The following is an 8287-nucleotide window of genomic DNA, read 5'->3' as shown; positions in this document are numbered from 1 at the left end:
GAATAACTCAAGAGCCTTGTCTTATGATGCCGCCACCGTCTCTTTGTATGCGGCCCATCGTTGCTCGGAGGATATGCGCATTGTCTTCCATCGGAGGTGACTCCCGAACCCAACATTGAGTCTTCCCTCCAACTCCACCACAACATTTTGGTCCATCCATTCCAACTCAACCCGCACTGCTTCCAATAGCTCTGCATAGGTTGGACTTAAATCGAAAACCAAGTCTCTCTCCTCCACATCCGACTTTTCATTGCCTCCCAAAAAAGCCTCTTTGTCCACGTAATGAACATGAACTATTCTTGACATCTATAAAAACATTATAACGGGGAACTATCATCAACGCCATTAAGACTACAAACTATCATCTTAATGGTTCCAAACAAGTACAACGCTAGCTAATCACCTACAACCTTTACCTAAATTAAGAGTGACCCTCAAATCTTGACTTTCGAAATACAAGAAACTAAATTTATCTAACTTCCTATCTGCTGCCATAAGATGTCAACACATATATGCACTCATAATTTGTGAAGAACAAATCAATTCATCAAACACATTAATTCATCCAACATCTAAACAAAAATCAATCTCAACCCTACATTCCGCCACCATAACGTCTCAATAAACCAACTACAATCCTCCTCCAATAGACTCGAACATAGTTGGGGGACAGCAACACTAACCCTAGATCCGGACACCCAAAAATCCAACACAAATCTAGGAGAAGAAGGAGGAGGAGGGTACCTTGCTGCACTTCGCTCGCTGGGGGGCGGGGTGGCGAAATCGACCCACCTGCGGACTCGAAGATCTCTATAGGTGGCCTCTCTAGGTGGGTGAGAAATATCCTAAGCTCTGTTCGTGCGCGTGCGTGGGGAAGAATGGAATGGAGTTAGGGTTCAGGGTGGGGTAAGGATATAAGCTTCCGTTATTATGTAGCGCCTTATGTCATGGCGCTACATGTTACTATCGAGCGCCCTACGTTTAGGCGCTACATGTTGGAAATATGCCCTAGAGGTAATAATAAATTTGTTATTATCATATTTCATTGTTCTTGATAAATGTTTATTACCCATGCTATAATTGTATTGATTGAAAACTCAAATACATGTGTGGATAAATAAACAAATACCGTGTCCCTAATACGCCTCTACTAGATTAGCTCGTTGATTAAAGATGGTTAAGGTTTTCTAACCATAGACATGTGTTGTCATTTAATAACGAGGTCATATCATTAGGAGAATGATGTGATGGACAGACCCAAACCTAAACATAGCTTTTGATCGTGTCACTTAAGTTTAAGTTGCTTATGTTTTATTATGTCAAGTATTATTTCTTTAGACCATGAGATCATGCCACTCCCTAGTACCGGAAGAATACTTTGTGGGCATCAACCGTCATCTCGTAACTGGGTGATCATAAAGGTGTTTTTCAGGTATCCCAGAAGGTGCTTGTTGGGTTGTATGGATCAAGACTGGGATTTGTCACTCCTTGTGACGGAGAGATATCTCTGGGCCCTCTCGGTAATATAACATCCTAATGAGCTTGCAAGCATGCGACTAATGTGTTTAGTTGCGGGGGTATTATATTACGGAACGAATAAAGAGAACTTGCCGGTAACGAGATTAAACTAGGTATGGCGATACCGACGATCAAATCTCGGGCAAGTAATATATCGCGAGACAAAGAGAATTGGATACTGGATTAATTGAATCCTCGACATAGTGGTTCAACCGATGAGATCTTCGTGGAATATGTGGAAACTATTATGGACATCCAGGTCCCGCTATTGGTTATTGATATTTGATCATGTCCACATGTTCTCGAACCCGTAGGGTCACACACTTAACGTTTCATGTTGCTTGGGTTAGACGAGATAAATGATGATGATATCGAATTATGATTCGGAGTCTTGGATGGGATCCTAGACGCAACGAGGAGCTCCGGAATGTTCCGGAGATAAAGATTTATATATGGAAAGTTGTTTTCAGGGTTCTGGAAAGTTTGGAATATTTCCCGGTTTTGACCGGGAAGCTTCTATAAGGTTCCGGAGAGATCCGGAGGGTTCCACCTTGAGGCCCACCTATCCCTGGGCTAAATGGGCCTGTGAGGGAGCACCCTGGCCTTAATGGGCCGAGGGGCTAGCCCACAGGGCCCATGCGGCCAGGAGGAGAGTCCTGGCCGCGGGAGAGTCCTGGCCGCATGAGAGTCCTGGCCGCCGGAGAGTCCTGGCCACGGGATAGTCCTGGCCGGCCACGCCTCCTCTACCCCTATATAAATAGAAGGGGGGGCAAGGGAGAGAGACACCCCAAGCTTTCAGTTGGATCTCTCTCCCCTGAGCCCTCCTCTCCTCCTCTTCTCACGCGCACGGCGTAGCCCTGCCCGTGAGAATATTCACCATAGTCACCACGCCGTCGTGCTGCCGGGATCTCGTCTACCTCTCCCTCTCGCTTGCTGGATCGAGGAAGGAGGAGACAACGTGAAGCTGAACGTGTGGATACCAAGGAGGTGCCGTCCGTTCGGCACTGAGATTGATCTCATTGAAAGTTCCACTACACCAACAACGATCTCGTGATCGTAACGCTTAGCGGTCTACGAGGGTATGGTGTTCATGATCCCTCTCGTTACATACATCTAGTATATATATTCTTGGGTTTTCTTCCGCACTTCTCGTAGGAAAATTTTTGTTTCCTATGCAACGAGCCCAACAGTGGTATCAGAGCTAGATCTATGCGTAGATGTTTTGTACGAGTAGAACACAATTTAGTTGTGGGCGTTGATGTTCATATTGCTACCTCCTTTGTGCACTATCGGATTTTGCGGGATAGTGGGATGAAGCGGCTCGGACCAACCTTACTTGTCTTCGCACAAGAGACCGGTTCCGCAATTAACATGCAACTTGTATTGCATAAGAGGGCTGCCGGGTGTCTGTCTCTCCCACTGTAGTTGAAATCTGATTTGCAATGTGAGGCCTATATGGTTAATAAGCAATTTGTATATCACCGTTGTGGCTTTTGCGTAAGTAAGAACGGTTCTTTTAGTGCAGCCCCTAAAGCCACGTAAAACATGCAATAACAAAGTAGAAGCGTCTAACTTGTTTTTGCAGGGGCATGTGATGTGGTATGGCCAAGATATGATATAATATATTTGATGTATGAGATGATCATGTTTTGTAATATTTCACGACTTGCATGTCGATGAGTTTGGCAACCGGCAGGAGCCGTATGGTTGTCTCATTAATTATTGTATGACCTTCGTGTCAATGATTTAATCGCCATGTAATTGCTTTACTTTATCGCTAGTAGTAGCAATAGTCGTAGTAGCAATAGTTGGTGGAGGCAACTATACATAACGCCCGAGGACCTAGGCGCCATGCTGGTGATGATGGAGATCATGCCCGTGCTTTGGAGATGGAGATCAAAGGCACACGAAGAGAAGGCCATATCATGTCACATTATTTATGCATGTGATGTTTATCCCTTTTATGCATCTTATTTTGCTTAGTTGACGGTAGCATTATAAGATGATCCCTTATTGTTAATATCAAGATAATAATGTGTTCTCCCTTAGTATGCACCGTTGCAAAAGTTCGTCGTTTTGAAGCACCACGTGATGATCGGGTGTTATAAACTCTACGTTCGCATACAACGGGTGTAAGCCAGTTTTACACATGCAGGAATACTTTGGTTAACTTGACGAGCCTAGCATGTACAGACATGGCCTCGGAACACAAGAAACCGAAAGGTTAAACATGAGTCATATGAATGATGTGATCAACATGCTGATGTTTACCATTGAAGCTACTCCATCTCACGTGATGATCGGACTTGGTGTAGTGGATTTGGATCATGTGTCACTAAACAACCCGAGGGATGTTGATTTTAGTGGGAGTTCATTAGTAATTTGATTAGCTTGAACTTATTATCATGAACTTAGTCTAATTGCCTTTGCAAATATGCTGTAGATCAATGGCTCGTACTACGTTCAATATGAATACTCTCCTAGAGAAAGATAAACTGAAGTCCAATGGAAGCAACTTTACGGACTGGTTCCGGAATGTGAGGATTATCCTCGAAGCTGCCAAAAAGGCTTATGTTTTTGATGCAGCACTTGGTGCAGAACCCGCAGCAACTGAGTCTGCTGACGTTAGGAACGTTTGGCTGACTCAATCTGAGGACCACAATGTAGTTAGGTGCGGCCTCTTGCTTGGTATGGAACCTGAGCTCCAAAAGCGTTTTGAGCACCACTCGGCATATGCTATGATTGGGGAACTGAATACTTTATTTCAGACCCAAGCCCGTGCGGAGAGGTATGATGCCTCCGAAAGGTTCTTTAACTGCAAGATGGAGGAGAACAGCTCCGTTAGCGAGCACGTGCTCAGAATGTCTGGGTACGCCGACCGCCTGAGACAACTGGGAATTGAGATTCCTAATGAATTAGGCATTGACCGGGTTCTTCAGTCACTACCACCTAGCTATAAAAGTTTTGTGGTGAATTACAATATGCAAGGGATGGATAGGACACTTCCTCAGCTCCTCGCGATGTTAAAAACCGCGGAGGTGGAAATCAAAAAGGAGCATCAAGTGTTGATGGTCAATAAGACCACCAGTTTCAAGAAGGCAAAGGGTAAGAAGGGAAATTTCAAGAAGGGTGGCAAAACTGTTGCCACTGCCGCGAAGAAGCCCAAATCTGGACCTAAGCCGGATACTGAGTGCTTCTACTGCAAGGGGACTGGCCACTGGAAGCGTAACTGCCCCAAGTACTTGGCAGATAAGAAGGCTGGCAATGTCAAAGGTATATTTGATATACATGTTATTGATGTGTACCTTACTAGTACTCGTAGTAGCACCTGGGTATTTGATACTGTTTCAGTTGCTCACATTTGTAACTCGAAACAGGAGCTACAGAATAAACGAAGACTAGCAAGAAATGAGGTGACTATGCGCGTCGGGAATGGATCAAAAGTTGATGTGATCGCCGTCGGCACGCTCCCTCTACATTTATCTTCGGGATTAGTTTTAAACCTTACTAATTGTTATTTGGTGCCTGCGTTGAGCATGAACATTATATCAGGATCTTGTTTAATGCAAGACGGTTATTCATTTAAATCAGAGAATAATGGTTGTTCGATTTATATGAGTAATATCTTTTATGGTCATGCACCACTTGTGAATGGTTTATTTCTATTAAGTCTCGATAGTAGTGACACACATATTCATAATGTTAATGCCAAAAGGTGCAAAGTGGATAATGATAGTTCAACATATTTGTGGCACTGCCGTCTAGGTCATATTGGTATAAAACGCATGAAGAAACTCCATTCTGATGGACTACTTGAATCACTTGATTTTGAATCATTTGATACATGTGAACCATGCCTCATGGGTAAGATGACTAGAACCCCGTTTTCAGGCATAATGGAACGGGCCAGTGACTTGTTGGAGATCATACATACTGATGTGTGCGGACCAATGAGTGTTACAACGTGCGGTGGATATCGTTACTTCCTAACCTTCACAGATGACTTGAGTAGATATGGGTATATTTACTTAATGAAAAACAAGTCTGAGACATTTGAAAAATTCAAGGAATTTCAGAATGAAGTGGAGAATCATCGTAACAAGAAAATTAAATTTCTACGATTGGATCGTGGAGGTGAATATTTGAGTTACGAGTTTGGCACGCATTTAAGACAATGTGGAATTGTTTCACAACTTACGCCGCCTGGAACACCACAACGCAATGGTGTGTCCGAACGTCGTAATCGTACTTTATTGGATATGGTACGGTCTATGATGTCTCTTACTGATTTGCCACTGTCGTTTTGGGGTTATGCATTAGAGACAGCCGCATTCACTTTAAATAGGGCACCATCTAAATCCGTTGAAACGACACCGTATGAATTATGGTTTGGCAAGAAACCTAAGCTGTCCTTTCTTAAAGTTTGGGGATGCGAAGCTTATGTAAAAAGGCTACAACCTGATAAGCTCGAACCCAAGTCGGAAAAATGCGTCTTCATAGGATACCCTAAAGAAACAATTGGGTACACCTTCTATCACAGATCCGAAGGAAAAGTGTTTGTCGCTAAGAACGGGTCCTTTCTAGAGAAGGAGTTTCTCTCGAAAGAAGTGAGTGGGAGGAAGGTAGAGCTCGATGAGGTTATTGAACCTTCTCTCGAATTTGAGTGTAGCGCAGCACCAGAAACTGTTCCCGTGCATCCTGCATCAGCTAGAGAGGAAGCTAATGATAATGATCATAAAGTTTTGAATGAGACAACTACTGAACTTCGCAGGTCGACGAGAACACGTAATACTCCTGAGTGGTACAATGTTCGTGTCATGAATGTCATGTTGTTGGACAACGATGAACCTGCGAATTATGAGGAAGCGATGATGAGCCCAGACTCCGAAAAATGGTTAGAAGCCATGAAATCCGAAATGGGATCCATGTATGAAAACCAAGTATGGACTTTGGTAGACTTACCGAATGATCGAAAAGCCGTTGAGAACAAATGGATTTTCAAGAAGAAAACAGATGCTGATGGAAATGTTACCGTCTATAAAGCTCGACTTGTCGCAAAAGGTTTTCGACAAATTCAAGGAGTTGACTACGATGAGACTTTCTCACCCGTAGCGATGCTAAAGTCTGTTCGGATTATGTTAGCAATTGCTGCATTTTTCGATTACGAAATCTGGCAGATGGATGTCAAAACCGCGTTCCTTAATGGTCACATTGAGGAAGAGTTATACATGGTTCAGCCCAAAGGTTTTGTCGATCCTAAGGATGCTAATAAGGTATGCAAACTTCAGCGTTCCATTTATGGGCTGAAGCAAGCATCTCGGAGTTGGAATCTCCGTTTTGATAAGGTGATCAAAGGGTTTGGATTTGTCCAAACTCACGGAGAAGCTTGTATTTACAAGAAAGTGAGTGGGAGCTCTGTAGCATTTCTAATACTGTATGTGGATGACATATTGCTGATTGGGAATGATATAGAACTTCTTAAAAGTGTTAAATGCTATTTGAATAAAAGTTTTTCAATGAAAGACATTGGTGAAGCAGCTTACATATTAGGCATCAAGATTTATAGAGATAGATCAAGACGCCTGATAGGACTTACACAAAGTACATACCTTGACAAAGTTTTGAAAAGGTTCAAAATGGATCAAGCAAAGAAAGGGTTCTTGCCCATGTTGCAAGGTAAGATATTGAGTAAGACTCAGTGTCCAGCTTCGGTAAAAGATAGAGAAAAGATGAATAGTATCCCCTATGCCTCAGCCATAGGCTCTATTATGTATGCCATGCTGTGTACTAGACCAGACGTGTGTCATGCTGTTAGTTTGACTAGCAGGTACCAAAGTGATCCAGGAGTGGAACACTGGACAGCAGTTAAGAATATCCTTAAGTACCTAAAAAGGACTAAAGAAATGTTTCTCGTTTATGGAGGTGACGAACAGCTCGTCGTAAAGGGTTACGTCGATGCTAGTTTTGACACTGATCCGGATGACTCTAAGTCTCAATCCGGATACGTATTTATTTTGAATGGTGGTGCAGTTAGCTGGAGGAGTTCCAAGCAGAGCGTTGTGGCAGCATCAACAACTGAAGCGGAATATGTGGCTGCTTCAGAAGCGGCACAGGAAGGAGTTTGGATGAAGGAGTTCATATCTGAACTTGGTGTGGTTCCGAGTGCATTGGATCCCATGGACATCTATTGTGACAACACTGGTGCCATAGCCAATGCCAAGGAGCCGAGGTCTCACAAGAATTCCAAGCATATTAAACGCCGGTTTCACACTATTCGTGAATATGTCAAGGATGGTGACATAAAGATTTGCAAAGTACATACGGATCTGAATGTCGCAGACCCGTTGACTAAACCTCTTCCACGAGCAAAACATGATCAACACCAAGACTCCATGGGTGTTAGATTTATTACAATGTAAACTAGATTATTGACTCTAGTGCAAGTGGGAGACTGTTGGAAATATGCCCTAGAGGTAATAATAAATTTGTTATTATCATATTTCATTGTTCTTGATAAATGTTTATTACCCATGCTATAATTGTATTGATTGAAAACTCAAATACATGTGTGGATAAATAAACAAATACCGTGTCCCTAATATGCCTCTACTAGATTAGCTCGTTGATTAAAGATGGTTAAGGTTTTCTAACCATAGACATGTGTTGTCATTTAATAACGAGGTCATATCATTAGGAGAATGATGTGATGGACAGACCCAAACCTAAACATAGCTTTTGATCGTGTCACTTAAGTTTAAGTTGCTTATGT

Source organism: Brachypodium distachyon, chromosome 5, assembly GCF_000005505.3.
Source record: "Brachypodium distachyon strain Bd21 chromosome 5, Brachypodium_distachyon_v3.0, whole genome shotgun sequence".
In the NCBI taxonomy this organism is placed as follows: Eukaryota; Viridiplantae; Streptophyta; class Magnoliopsida; order Poales; family Poaceae; genus Brachypodium; species Brachypodium distachyon.
The sequence above is the reverse complement of the archived record's forward strand: the minus strand, read 5'-3'. Positions refer to the sequence as shown.